We start from the raw sequence: 14,761 nt of genomic DNA on the forward strand, positions 1-14,761 counted from the left end.
TTTAGTAATGTTTTGGGGGAAGTCAAAGTTATATGTGAATTTTTGACTGTGCAGAAGGTCAGCGCCCCTAACCCCCATTGTTGTTCATGGGTCAACTGTGTGTGTTTCCAATGGAAACTCTGGAGTTCAGTTTCAAAAGGGAGGCAGAAACCCATGGATCTAAGCTCCTAGACTAGGAAGTCTCTAGCAGATGCCTTGAGAATTCAGATTGTGCCCTTTGGGGACCCTCTCCTAGCTGCCATATGGATGGGGCAGGGCTGAGTGAAAAAAAAAAAAAAAGTATTGTTTATGGAACATGATTTATTTTCAAAGGTTGTAAAACTCCGTGTTACCTGGCCCAGGCCTTAATGAAATAGTTTGAAGAACACGAAGAAAGTACACATGAAGTTCAGTGGCAAGCTGGTAAATATTTATTGACCTAAAGAATGTGCAAATGTAATTTATAGATCACAAATGATACAATAATCTTTATTGTAAATTCCTTATAGCTAGTGGATTCCCACAGAATGCTTCTGATTTTTGCTCTGGGCTCCTATATCCAGAGTGTAGCCAATCTATTATTTCACTTGATGAACAAACTCAGTTCATCTGAGAATGAACTCTGGAATGATGGCATTAACAAACAAACCAGATGGAGGAAAAAGGCATTTGTGTGTCAACACATATTTATTGAGTATCTTCCATGTTTCAGGGCTTGTCTAGGCCCCGGACTACAGCCAGGGAATAAAACGAAGCCCCTGTTCTAGGTCGCTGACATTTCTAGTGGGGTGGGACAGAAACATGGCAGAAGGTAGCAGCAAAAGAACAGGATGAGAGGTCAGGTGAGGAGCGAGATTGTGGAGCGACCATGGGGGCGAGATAAGAATCTCTTGGAAGATTTTGAGCAGGGGGTGCTACATTCTGACTTGTATGTCAACGTGGCAACTCTGAGTTGATTGCTTTTCAGAAAGCCCAGGTAAGAGGCTGCTGCAAAGTCCAGGTACAGGTGGTTGGGTCACAAGGAGGTGGTGCGAATCCACAAATTCTGGACATGCGGTGAGGACAGATGGGTCATGGGCTGTGAGAGAAGCAGAAGAATCCTGGAAAGACTCCAAAGGTTTTGGCCTGAGGAAGTGGATGCATAGGACTTCCATTTACTGAGGTGCAAGGCATAGGGAGGGCGGGGTGGGGGTTAGGGAGAACCAGGAGTTTGGGGGTGGGCATGATAGTTTTGATGGCTTAGTGGATGAGGTGTAGATGTTGAGTCGATGGCTGCATGTATGAATCTGGAATGCAGAGGGAGAGGACAGTGCTGTTGGTATAAGTCAAGGAATCATTTAAAGGCACAAGGCTAGGTTAACTAACCCAAGTGTCGAGGGAGATTCGATACAGAAGAGAACGGGTCTGAGGATGGGGCTTTTGGTCTTGATGTTCAGAGTTGAGGACCCAGCAAAGGAGAGCCTGTATTTCTAAAATGAGAAGGCACGAAGAATCCTCTTTGTCAGGGCATTTACCCAAGGGTTACCTGGAAATGGTCTAGGGGGTGGGGAGATAAAAAGTCCTCCTGACAGTCCCCTGGACCCAGGCTGGTGGCCTGAGCTATAGCGAGGAGCTCTGCTTCACCCCACTTTCTCAGAGATGCTGACACCTGGCAAAATTTCTCTAAGTCAATTTTATTGATTTATTTTTCTCTTGAAGTCAATTTTAAATTATAAGGCACGTCATATGGCTTTCCAGTGTGTTCTACAGTGGAGCAAATAACAATAGGATGTGGTAGCCACGAAAAGACTGGGTGCTTCTGAAGTTGTCAGGCTGGAAGAACAAGGAGTGGGTGAATGCCGTCTTGCTACTCCCTAAGTAGAGAAGCCACGGAGAGCTGTGTTGGGAGCACTTTGTACCTTGCCTGGCCCACACTGGGTTAAATATCGTTTTCTCCTTCCAAGTCTCTGCTGACTGGTAGCTGTGTGACCTCAGGAAAATTGCTTAACTTCTCAGAGCCTCTGTTTCCTCATTGGTAATGACTATTCCCCCAAAAGGTGTTTGTAAAGATTGAATAATTTTATCTTTTTATTTTATTGTTTTAAAATATTTATTTATTTTTGAGAGAAAGAGAGAGAGAGAGAGAGAGAGAGAGCACAGCAGGGGAGAGGCAGAGAGAGAGAGAGAGAGAGAGACAGAATCTGAAGCAGGCTCCAGGCTCTGAGCTGTCAGTACAGAGCCTGATGTGGAGGTGGAACCCACGAACTGCTAGATTATGACCTGAGCCGAAGTTGGACGCTCAACTGCCTGAGCCACCCAGGCGCCCCAAGATTAAGTAATTTTAAATAGATTGAAGCCTGTGGTGAACTGCAAAGTTACATACAAATACGAGGCAGAAGCGGCTGTGCCTATAAGAAAATAGCTCAATTTACACAATAATAGATTCTCACCCTTTGCATAAATACAGGATTTCCATACTCAGGTCACCGGAGCTGGCCTTCTTCAGCACGCAAGTATTCCAATTAGACATGGAAGCACTCTCCACTATTATGTCATATATTTCTTGTGGGCTCAGAGAGAGAAGAAGATGAGCTTACTAGTCATGCCCTGTTGCCATCACCGACTCCTGAGTTGGAAATAGAAAGAATTCTCAGCTCCCTCATCTATCTATCCATGCTCTTACCTCTGGTGTCCAATCTGCCTCCTTTCTATGCCGATTGCCGGTTGAAAGTGCCTCTGGTCTTCCTCTTCTGAAATCTGTGAAATCAATAAAAAGCAAGAGGCAGCATGCAGGGTGAAGGTGATCCTGTCTGTGCTGGCCTCAATTATGGAGTCAGTTTAAGCTAAAGTGTGGGGTGAGCATAAGCCTGGTGGAGGGGGTGTAGGGAGGGTGAGGGCTGAATTACATAAAGGGTCAGGAGATCTGGGTTCTAGCCGTAACATTCACAAACCGTCTCCCTACAACATTTCCATTAGTCGAAGGAAAGGAATTGGATCCCTTCTAGCTCTTTTCTCTTTGGGACTCTTGACTTCACTTGTTTGGAGACTCAGTCTACTTATTTCAGCATCATTCCACTAGGTGGCGATGTTTCCTTAACCCCCAAGCAAGTTTTCATTCTGGGAAAAAAGCCGAGTTTCGTAGCCAGTTTTTTTTTTCTCCCGTGAAAGTGCGAAAGAATGATTTTCTCTCTCTCTCTCTCTTTTTTAAATATAAGAATGATTCTCCAAAGCTGGGGAGGAAAGAAGGAACTTTCCTTCTGAACACCTCAGGCAGTTTATGCTGGAAACAGACAGGGCCTCTGTTTAGAGATTCCTCCTCTCTGCTGGGAGTGGGAACTCAGGCTAGAGTTTTGCATTCTGTGATTGCACAAGGGGTGGGGGCGGCGGGGGGAGGGGAAGAGGCGGGGGCTGGGAGACGTTGGAACCGCTGGGTCCTAGGGAGGTTAGGGGGCAGTGGACGGTAGGCACGAGCTCTGGGCCCGCGTGAGCCCTGCAAAACTCTGCCCGGAGAAGCGCACTGGACGCCAACTTTTCCGGGCTCCGCAGGAGTAGGCATTGCCAGATGCTCCCACCAGGGGCTAGGACGGTCCTCCCAGAATCAGACTGCTTTGCTCATGAAGGTCAGAGATGCACGAGGGCAGCATGAAGCCCAGCCTCCTTCTCATGCAGATGGGGAAGCTGAGGCCCAGAGCGGGTCAGGTCTCCTAATGCTACCTCCCAGCCAAATTACTTTGTCCTTACACATTTCAAATAGACTTGCCAACTGTCTCATCTTGAGTGTGCAGCTAGCGCATCCAGTAGTTAATTAAGCCTGCGAGCCTCCCGCCCACCGAGCCCTTGCACCGTGCACATCAGGACAGACTGCACCGGAAGAGTTGGGGTGATTTGCTCAAAGACCTCAAACGGCACACCAATCCAGTGGGGGAGACAACTCATTTAAAGCAACTGCTTATTAACCCGTAGAACAGATCTCATAGTAGGGTCCATTTGTTTATTTGCGTTTAATAATAACGTAATAATAGCGAACTTTTATTCAGCGGTTCCTATGGACTGGGCCCTGTGCCAAGCACTTAGCATCATTGCATCTATCCTATAGTAATGTCAGCAAATCTGTGAGGCAGCTATCGCTATCTATTTAAAATTTTTTTTAATGTTTATGTACTTTTGAGAGAAGGCGAGAGTGGGGAGGGGCAGAGAGAGGGAGACACAGAATGGGAAGCAGGCTCCAGGCTCTGAGCGGTCAGCACAGAGCCCGCTGCGGGGCTCGAACTCACAGGCGGCGAGATCGTGACCTGAGCTGAAGTCAGATGCTTAACCGACTGAGCCACCCAGGCAGGCACCCCTGCTATCTATTTATTATACAGGTTCAGAAAGGTTGAGTAACTAGCTTAAAGTCACACAGCCGGAAGGAGCAGAGCCAATAGTCACACCTTAATTTCCCTAAGTCAAGTTTTGGTCTTTTAGCTTCCACATTGTGCTTCAGGACGCTGTCCCCCATTTTTAGGATCTGATACAGAAACTTACCGGAGTTTCTGGAGTACCAGTCACTGTCTCATCATGTTCCTGTTGTGACATGAAGGCTCAGTGGTAGCAAGCCAGCTTAGGGCCTAGAGACTTGGTGACATCAGTGTCACATCTGCAGGACACTCAGAACGCGAACGCACGACATGAGGAGAGATGCTCCCAAAGGAGGCTGTTGGCACCAGAATCCAAGAAACAGCGAGAGTCTGTGTTTGTTTGGAGGTGTTCCCACTACCTGTGAAGGCAGGGATGGTCGGCAGTGTGGTGCCTGAGGAACAGCCACATGATACCGGAGGCTGCTCTAGTGACTGTCCTCCTCCGTGCTAGGCTGAGAGTGTGGCATTTAGTATGCATCACCTCACCTGGGACTCCTGGCGGCATGTTGCCCCAGGGACCACTTTGTCCCCACCTTACCAGGGACAATATCTCAAATACAGGAAGTTCTCCTCAACAGACTGATGCCAGATACAGACAGCCTTCAGAAATCCAGGTTTGCATGTTCTCTCAAAAGGGCACGAAATTGAAATGCTTTATTAAGTTGTGGGATAACAACCAGTTATCCCGGAGCTGCAGTTACTGTTATAGAAAAAGGGACGAGGATTTCCAGCCTGACAGATTTACAATCCCCGGCTCAATAACCACGGGACCTTGGGCAAATTACCTAACCTCTTTGAGTCTCAGTTTCCTCATTTTCTTTTTTTTTTTTTTTTTTTAAATTTTTTTTAATGTTTATTTATTTTTGAGACAGAGAGAGACAGAGCATGAATGGGAGAGGGTCAGAGAGAGGGAGACACAGAATGTGAAGCAGGCTCCAGGCTCTGAGCTGTCAGCAGAGAGCCCGACGCGGGGCTCGAACTCACGGACCGCGAGATCATGACCTGAGCCGAAGTCGGACGCTTAACCGACTGAGCCACCCAGGCGCCCCTGGTTTCCTCATTTTCTAAATGGGGGCAATATTGCATACGTCCCAGGATTACAGTGATAGTCAATGAGATGATGTATGTGAACTGCCTGGTGTATTTTGTGCAACATCAAAAGTGTTCAGTAAATACTAATGATGATGATGAAGGTGGTTACTGTTAATGCCCTTCCAGCGAGCTGCCCACCCTCATTCCAGATCCTTTGTGACCACTGCTGGGGACTTTAGAATCTCTGAACCCACCGAAACCCCGTTTATCCAGAGGGCCTCTCCATTTCTGCCTGCTGATGGCTCATTTGTCTTGGGGATGACCCTCATCCTCCACATTCCCATTCCGTGGTTTGCCAGAATCCAGCATTTAGGTAGTGAATTCTCAGGGCTGTAGGAGCTATGGTCTATGAGGAGTTTACAACCTGTGCCCAATAAATGTTCAATGAATAAATAAGAGCCAATAAAACTGTAAAAGCAAGAATAAAAATGAGTACCCTTATAAGCACTTTAGATCTTAAAAGGTCTTTATATTCAGGCTGCTCGGAGTCAAACTTGTATCCAATAAAGATTTTACAAAGGATCTGGAGTTGCACCACCAAAGGAAGGGGGAGGCTTCAGTATCCATCACTGGCCAGATGAATAGCCACCCAGGGCGGGGCCAGTGGCCTTGCGTCTCCAGGTCTGATAAACTCCAGGAAATACATTCAGGCCAAAGTATATTTCCTATCCGTGGAAGAAGACCAGAAATGGAAGAGGGAGCCAGGGAGGAGACCTCCCAAGGGCACCTCACTCCAACACTAGGGACTATGAATCTACAACAGGAAGGCTTTAAAAAAGTCGTGTCAGTCTGTCTTGATGATGTTCTAGTAGCTAAATAGAAAGGACCCATGAGGACGGCCACAAAGACCATCATATCTCACCTCCATCCACCCACCACATTGCCTGAAATGTTACCATTAGGATTCTTTTCCTTTGGGTTTCCTTTGAGTTTTGAGTTAACAAACAAGTAAGAGAAATGTCTGGAAAATTCTTATTTTACATCCTCAACTTTTGGATTTTCTCTTCTAGATCATAAAGACAAACAATAGCGAGTAACTTCTTATTGTTTTTTCCTTCTTATTACAAAAGAGATCCACATTCATCATAAAATATTTACAAAAAGAGATAAGCAAAATTAAGGAAATAAATTCAGCCTATAATGTAATTACCCAGGGATAGTGATTATTAAAATTTAGGTATTCCCTTCTGCCATTTTCTTTCTTAATGAAACTTTTTTTCCTATGAAATTTAATAGAATACAAAGTACCTCTCTTTTCCTTTATATTTAACATTTCTTATTTCTTACTTAGAAAACCTTTTCCTGCGTTATGAAAAATTCTCCTATATTTTCTTCTAAATGTTAATAATTTGTAGTTTTATACAGTTGTTGCCTTTCAGATAAAGTTAGCAATCTACCTAGAATTGACTTCTGTGGATGGCATAAGGTAGGGACACGTTCTATTTTTCGCCCCAAATGGATATCCAGGTATGTATCGAGACCATTCTTTCCCTACTACTCTGCAATTTCACTTTTTGCTGAAAAATCAATGGTCCATGCACGGTGGCTCTCTTTCTGGGCACTCTTGTGTTCCATTGGACTGTCTGTATGTTGGACAAGACAGGGTGGGCTATGCTTTGTTTTGGGTAACGGATAACCCCAACATGTCATGGATTAACATACTAAAGTTATTGTTTTCTTTACTAGCAGGTCACTGGTGATACAGAATATGCATCAGGGCAACTGTCCTTCATGAATGAAGTCTCTGCATCATTGGGAGCACTCTCTATCCCAAGAAGAGAGACTGGAAAGTGCCTGTGAGGTTTTCACAGGCTCACCAGGAAACGTCACTCATCATTCACTTCCTCTTACAACCCATTTGCCAGTGACTGTCTCAGTAAGAGTTAGACTCATGAGCAAAGGGCTGTGAAGTGCTGTCTGCCATATGCCTGGAAGGGGAGGCTACCCAGATATTGGAAAACACGAGTTATCCCTACCTTCATCTATATCATTGACTGAAAGCGCTGGTCTTAATCATTTTTATAGTAAGACTCCATACCTAACAGAGGAAAGCCTCTGATGCTGTGTTTCGACTTCAAGAAGGCCTTGGCTAGTCTTAGACCTTGGCAATTCCATACAAATTGTAGAAAGTGTGAAGTTCTGAAAAAGATCCTGAATTCACAGCTTAATCAAGGGAGAATTGACACTGAAAATATCAAGTGTTCTAATTCAGTAACAGAATTTCTCTCCTTTAATCCAGGTCTTCTTTAGTTTCTTTCAATAATGTTTTATAATGTTTAAAAATTTTTTTTAAACATTTATTCATTTTTGAGAGACAGAGACAGAGTGTGAGTGGGGGAGGGGCAGAGAGAGGGGGAGACACAGAATCCGAAGCAGGGTCCAGGCTCCGAGCCATCAGCACAGAGCCAGAGGCAGGGCTTGAAATCATGGACCACAGGATCATGACCTGAGCTGAAGTTGGACACTTAACGGACTGAGCCACCCTGGCGCCCCAATGTTTTAGAATGTTTTGCACAGAGGTCTTATACACCTTTTGTTAGATTTTCCCCTAAAATTTGGATATGTTTAAATCCTAGTGTAAATGTTATTTTCAAAGTTTTTTCCATTTTATAAAATCTGTGGTTGACAGGGGCACCTGGGTGGCTCAGTTGGTTTTAACCATCCAACTTCGGCTCAGGCAATGATCTCGCAGTTCACTAGTTCGAGCCCCACGTCAGGCTCAGAGCCTGAAGCCTGTTTCAGATTCTGTGTCTGCCAATCTGCCTCTCCCCCACTCGCACCTGTCTAACTCTCTCTCTCTCTCTCAAAACTAAATAAAACACTAAAAACACAGTTAAAAAAAGTTTAGAATTTGTGGTTGGTAGATAAAAATTGAATTCATATTTTGGTGTTGACCTTATATCTAGCAACCTTCTGAAACTTGCTTAAATTCTAAAAACTATCTGCAGATTCCCATGGATTTTCTATGTAGTTAATAATGTAATCCACAGATAATGATAATTGCATTCCTTCCTTTTTGATCTTATGCGTTTTCTTTTATTTTCTTTCCTTGCCTGTAGGGGACCTCCAAAATACTGCAGAGTGGATGTTGTGAGAGTAACCATATTTGTACTCTCCACAATCTCAAAGGGAACATTTTCGAAGTTTTGATTTTAAATGTATTGGTTGTTATAGGTCTTTTGTAGCTATCCTTTACCAGATTGCTTCAGTGTTTGCTTTTTTCTAGTTTTTAAGATTTTGAATAACAAATGGATATTGAATTTTAGCAAATGCTTTTTTTCCTGTATGTATTGAGATGAATAGATGATTTTCTTCCCTTTGATCTTAACAGGTGGCAAATTACATTGATTTTCTCATGATAAAGCAACATTTACACCAGCATCCTGGAATAAGCCAAATTCGAACATGTTGTGTTTCCTTTTTATATATTGTTAGCTTTGACTCGTGAATATTCTGTTTAGGATTTTTCCACATGTTCGTGAGTAAAATTGGCCTGTAATTTTCTTTGCTATGCTGTTCTTGTTGGGTTTCAATATGAAGATGACTTTAGCCTCACACAATAAAATGGGGAGTGTTCTTACTTTTTCTATTTTCTGGAAGAGTTTGTATAAGATTAGCATTATATCTTTAAACATCTTTAAAATTTGCCTGAAGCCATCAAATATATTTTATTTGTGAGAGGTTTATTTCCGTATGTTTTTAAAATTTTTAAATGTTTATTCATTTTTGAGAGAGAGAGAGAGAGAGAGAGAGAGAGAGACAGAGAGTGAAGCGGGGAGGGGCAGAGAGAGAGGGAGACACAGAATCCAAAGGAGGCTCCAGGATCCAAGATGTCAGCACAGAGCCCAACGTGAGGCTCAAACTCGTCAACCATGAGATCATGACCAGAGCCAAAGTCGGACGCCCAACCGCTGAGCCACCCAGGTGCCCTGATGAGTTTATTTTTAATTAAAAAGGTAATTATTTTAATAGCTATAGGGTTATTCAGATTTTTAAATTTCTTTTTTGTTGGTTTCAGTAAGTAATGTTTTCCAAAGGATTTGTCTATTTCATCTAAATTTTCAAACTTATCGACAGAGTAGTTTACAATATTCCCTTATTATCTTGCTAATGTCTGCAACATCTGTAATGACTATTGTTTCAACACTGACATTAATTTTTTGCATCTTTCCCTTTTTTGTCTGGATCTGTCTCAACAGAGGTTTATCAATTTTATTGGTCATTTCCAAGATTCAAATTTTGCCCTTTTAATACTGTCTATTTTGTTTTTGTTTCATTAATTTTTGCTCTTATCTCTTTTATTTCCTTCCTTCCATGTATTTGGGAGATTATTTTGCTGTTCTTTTTCTAACTTCCCCTTCTAATATCCCTGACAAAAATATGTTAAGTCTGCTCACTGTATTCTGCTCATCTTTGTATTTTCCATCATTTTGTCTCTCTCTGTTTTATTCTGGGTAATTTCTTCTGACCTGTCTATCGGTTCACTAATTCTCTTTCTTTCTGTGTTGAATCTGTTATTAAACCCATCTGTTGAAATTTTCACTTTGATTATTGGATTTTTTAAATGTTAGACTGTCTATTTGATTCTTGTATCAAATTTATAATTATTTAACTTCAGTTGATTGTTGAAATATTTTAAGTTCAATTTTTATCTCTTTGAGCATGGTAAGCACAGTTGTTTCAGAGTCCTTATGTAAATATGTGTCTTTTATTAATCTTTCCAAGTTTCTGGTAGTGGGAGTAGCTATGAGAGCCACATTTCATTTGTGATATCTATTATTTTCTTATCTAATTATTTATACATTTTTATCCTTACCAGACTGATGGTTCAAGGTTCATCAAAGAGAAATTCTCCTTCTGGTTTATGTTTGTATTTGTCACAGTATCTAGTGGAGCTCACTCAAGATACGAAGATATTGTGAACACATGAATGAATGTCATCGTATTTACTTGTCTGCTTACCTACGTCTCCCTTACTTTTTCCTTTGACTCCTTTCCTAACCTCAACTACTACTAAGCCACAGCGGCCTCTGTGCTATTCTCTGAATGAAAAAACATGAGCCAGCCTCAGACCCCTTGCCCTTGATCTTCCTTCTGTCTGAAATGCTCTTGCCCCAGATATCCATCTGTTTTATTATTCCCTCACCTCATTCACACCTCTTATCCAAGGTCACTTCTGCAGAGAGATCTCCTCTGACCACCTTATCAGTAACAGCATTTGCTCTCCCCTCTGCCATTCTCTATCCCCTCACCCTGCTTTATTTTGCTCCACGGCACTTTTTCCTGACAGCATGTTGTAAATGTATGCGTTTATCATCTGTCTCTACCACTATTTTATAAACCTTATGGGAGAAGGGACTGTGTTTTTTGTCCACTATAATTATCTCCGGGTCCTTAAATAGTATCTGGCACGTAGAGGGCCTTCAAGAAGCGCTTACTGAGCTAGGTGCTGTGATAACTGATTTATATAAAAATTTTTAAAACGTTCTTCTCTGGGGGCTCCTGGGTGGCTCAGCCAGTTAATCATCCAACTTCGGCTCAGATCATGATCTCGCGGTGAGTTCGAGCCCTATGTTGGGCTCTGTGCTGACAGCCGAGAGCCTGGAACCTGCTTTGGATTCTGTGTCTCCCTTTCTCCCTGCCCCTCCCCGTCTCTCTCTTTCAAAAATAAATAAACACTAAAAAACAATTTAAAAAAATGTTCTCCTCTAGCAGTTCTGAAAGTTTAATATGCTATTACTGCTTCTGTTTTGCTGATGAGTGGACTGAGGCTCAGAGAAGTTATTTAACATGTCTGAGGAGACACAGCTAGTGAGTGATTGACTTGGAATTTGAACCCAGGCCTTTGCTTTCTAAAGCTCGCGGGGGAAGCCTGACATATGTGATAAATGCCTACTGAGACATGCACATGTAATTAAACGGCACAGGGTGGGATCCAACAGCTGTTGGGAAAAAGAAAAACACTGAGGATGTGAGGGAGCACTAGACATTTCCTTCTGTACACCCTTCAAATGATCGCCTGGTAATCTCCCACCCCTGCCCTGCCTCACTCAGTGTCTGTCGGGCAGTTTTGTTAGCCTGGCTGATCCAAAGAGCAGTGTCAACAGAATGGTGACCAGACATGTAAAGCAATGTATCAGACAAAAGGAAAAGGCAGCTCAGATGATGCAAGACCGTCCAGATGTCAAGCAGCCCGTGCTTGCACACTTGCCCATTCATGTTATTAAGTTTTTAAACATTTGTGATAAGAACAACAGTTGGGCTGCTTCCCCATAAGCCTCCCTGGATGGATGAATGCAGACATCTGCTGCTTCAGGTTTTCTGATTGGTTCCTACTGGTTTGGGGCAAAAGCAGAAACTTCTGAACCAAGTAGAGGGGAGGCCTTCCAAGAGCCCCTAGGAAAAATTGAGAAGGACAATGAAGAGACCACTGGGAGTCTCACCCGTCAGGATCCCTTCCTCTCACCGGGTGGGTTAGGAGGGGGATTGGATGCCATTCACTTGCCCCCCTTTGCAGCCATACTGGCACCTCATTCGCGAGCAAGCAGTAAGAAAACCCAGACCCTCCAGAGAACAGGGTTAGGGTGCACCCTGCCCCCCCAGAACCAGAATAGCATATAATTGTCCCCGTGATCATTTGGAGACGAAGTGGGCTCCCTTCTGGGAAGGGTGACAGGGACAAACAAAAGCCCAACGGTGGAGTCATGCAGAACTTGATTGGAATTTGGAGGACAGCTGGATGAGCTGGTGGCAAGAATTCAATCTGAATCTTAGATTTCTTGTGTCTATAATGAGAATGATAATAGCTGCTTTTTATAGGGTTTCTTGTGAAGAGTAAATGGAAACATGTACATGCACCGTCTGAGAATAAGGCTGACACATAGTAGGGTGTCATCAGTGGTACGTCTTATTGGGACAGAAGTCTTTATCCGGCGGGCCCCAAACCAGCCCTCTCATCTTCTTGCCAACCTCTCCTTCTCTGTGGTTGATGACAACTGTTTTCTACCTCATAGAACGGTGGCTCTCAAAATTTCTTTTTCATAAGAATCATCTGGAATGCTAGTTAGGACGATACTTTCCCAGTGCCATTCCTCAGATTTTGTTTCTTTTTTTTTTTTTTTTTTAACATTTATTTATTTTTGAGACAGAGACAGAGCATGAGCAGGGGAGGGTCAGAGAAAGAGGGAGACACAGAATCTGAAACAGGCTCCAGGCTCTGAGCTGTCAGCACAGAGCCCGACGCGGGGCTCGAACCCACGGACTGCGAGACCATGACCTGAGCCAAAGTCGGACGCTTAACCGACTGAGCCACCCAGGCGCCCCAAGATTTTATGTTTCAATAGGTGGTGTGAGGCCCAGGAATCTGAGTTTTTACCAGACATTCCCCCCACTTCCTCCTCATGCAATTCTGACCTTGGAAAACACAGCTCTAGGATTTACAGAATGCTGACAAAGCCTGATTAGTTGACTTAAATGCAAAATATGTTTCTAAAGACCAACATAGAAATGCAGACTCCCTTGAACTCCTTTGGATGTGCAATTTGCATAGTTACAGCCCCTCTTCATCAGGTGCAGATGAGATCCAAGTGAATCTGCATTTTGACCCTCGAAGAATGGGTTGGGGAGAGATACAAGAGGCTGAATGCCACAGGAAATTAACACCAGCCCACGAGACCCCTGGATCTTAGGTTTGCTCTGTAGTTCACTAGCTGTGCAACTTTGGCATATCACTTTAGCATCTCTAGATGTGTTCCCTCTTTTGTAAAATAAAAGTGGTGACCCCTGCCCTGTCTATGTCTCAGGGATGCTGTGGGCTTCGGTGAGATGAACAGGCTTTGAAAAGGACAAGCTCCTTGATGAGCATGGAAGCCAAAGAGTTATAATATTGACTGGGCCGAGAGAAGAGGCCCATTATCTCCTGTATCAGTTGGAGTCTAACCAGGAAAGCAGGAAGGAACTCCAGTGTTTTCAATAGAGGGAATTTAATGCAGGGAATGGGTCACACCAGTGTCGGAAGATCTGTGAAGCCAAACAGAGCATGGTGAAGTAACCCAAAGGTTAACGAGCTGAAAGTCACTAGTATACACAGGCTGAAGAGAGAAGGGGTGGGAGTTGTGTCACCAGGGTCCCTGATGGGCTTGTCTGGAGGGAGCTGGAGCCATGGAGGAAACGAAGTGGCTTTTGGAGGCATGCCCAAGGCAGAGAGGGAGGGAAGAAATACCCTGGCTTCTCACTTCCTCCCTCCAGTCTCTCACTGGTGCCCTCATTTGGACGGAAGCTGGTTGATGTGGGAGCCTGAGAAACCCCTACACTCTCGAGCATCAGACCTGGAGGAAGAGAGCAGAAAGGCAGGAAGCCTCAATGGGGAAAAGGGTAGGGAATGGTTCTGAGGCACACAGGCCAGAACAAGCGTATCTTCCGATCTTTTGCCTGGACACAGGTCTACCCACAGATCTGTGTTAACGGAATTTATCTTGGAGCTAAGAAAGGTACCATACTACATCCTGTACCTCGGCGGCAATTAATGACTAAATTCAGAAGTTAAAAAAGTCTCAGAGGCAAAGATTCAAAGATTGCCTCCACAATGGCCAAGATTCATGAGAAAAAAGATGGCACGGAATCAAAGTTTTATTTGAACCTTCAGTCAATATTATTTTTCCTTGTCCACAGAGGCAGTAAGTATGCATAAGGAATTTTGCCAACATTTGCCTGAACCCTACCCAGTTCAAGAGCAGTCAAATAATTAATCAGATATTCTGGGTCTTGTAGTTTTGATCATCCACCATGCGTGTGTTGACTTTTTCAAGCCATTAGAATCTCATTATCCACATTCAGTTGGGGAAAGGTCTCCAAACATGCTTAACACTTCCTTGGGGAAGATGCTCTGGGAGTGTGCACGGTCCACATAAGGATTTAAGGAGCCAGGATTCGTCATTCACAGAGAGTTCTGGTTACAGAGTGCTATTGAATAGAGAGGCTGCTGTATACAGAAGTAGGGCTGTGGGCTCCTTTGGAAAACCTTTCTGACTTATTAGGCAACATGCCCATCCAGGGAGAGAAGCACAGAAGGGACAAATAGAAGGACAAAAGGAGCGATCCTCTGGTTTGGCTTTCTTGTACATGAGATGACTGAGTTCTATGGAGGAGAAATGCCCCCAGCTCCCTCGTCCACCGATCCTGCCAATCCAGGCCATCCAGAACTCTTTGCCTAGTAAGTGATGAGTAACCAGGGACCACATGTGACCCACAGGGCTTTGTAATCCTGCTTGAAATCAAACCTCAGGATAAGTGATCAGATACAATGTGACTCAAAC

The 14,761-nt window shown here is 43.8% G+C and overlaps 1 long non-coding RNA gene across 2 annotated transcripts in view; it reads left to right on the forward strand.

Annotated features, from left to right (window-relative positions):
- The window catches only part of LOC131487691 (uncharacterized), a 57,542-nt gene extending 48,517 nt beyond the window's left edge, over nucleotides 1–9,025 (forward strand). The window contains exon 5 of one of the 2 annotated variants that reach the window (XR_009249890.1): nucleotides 7,134–9,025. This is a non-coding gene — a long non-coding RNA (uncharacterized LOC131487691). The remainder of the gene's footprint in view (nucleotides 1–7,133) is intronic. The other variant, XR_009249891.1, reaches the window with a different exon arrangement.
- Nucleotides 9,026–14,761: the final 5,736 nt, after the last annotated feature.

Source organism: Neofelis nebulosa, chromosome 10, assembly GCF_028018385.1.
Source record: "Neofelis nebulosa isolate mNeoNeb1 chromosome 10, mNeoNeb1.pri, whole genome shotgun sequence".
In the NCBI taxonomy this organism is placed as follows: Eukaryota; Metazoa; Chordata; class Mammalia; order Carnivora; family Felidae; genus Neofelis; species Neofelis nebulosa.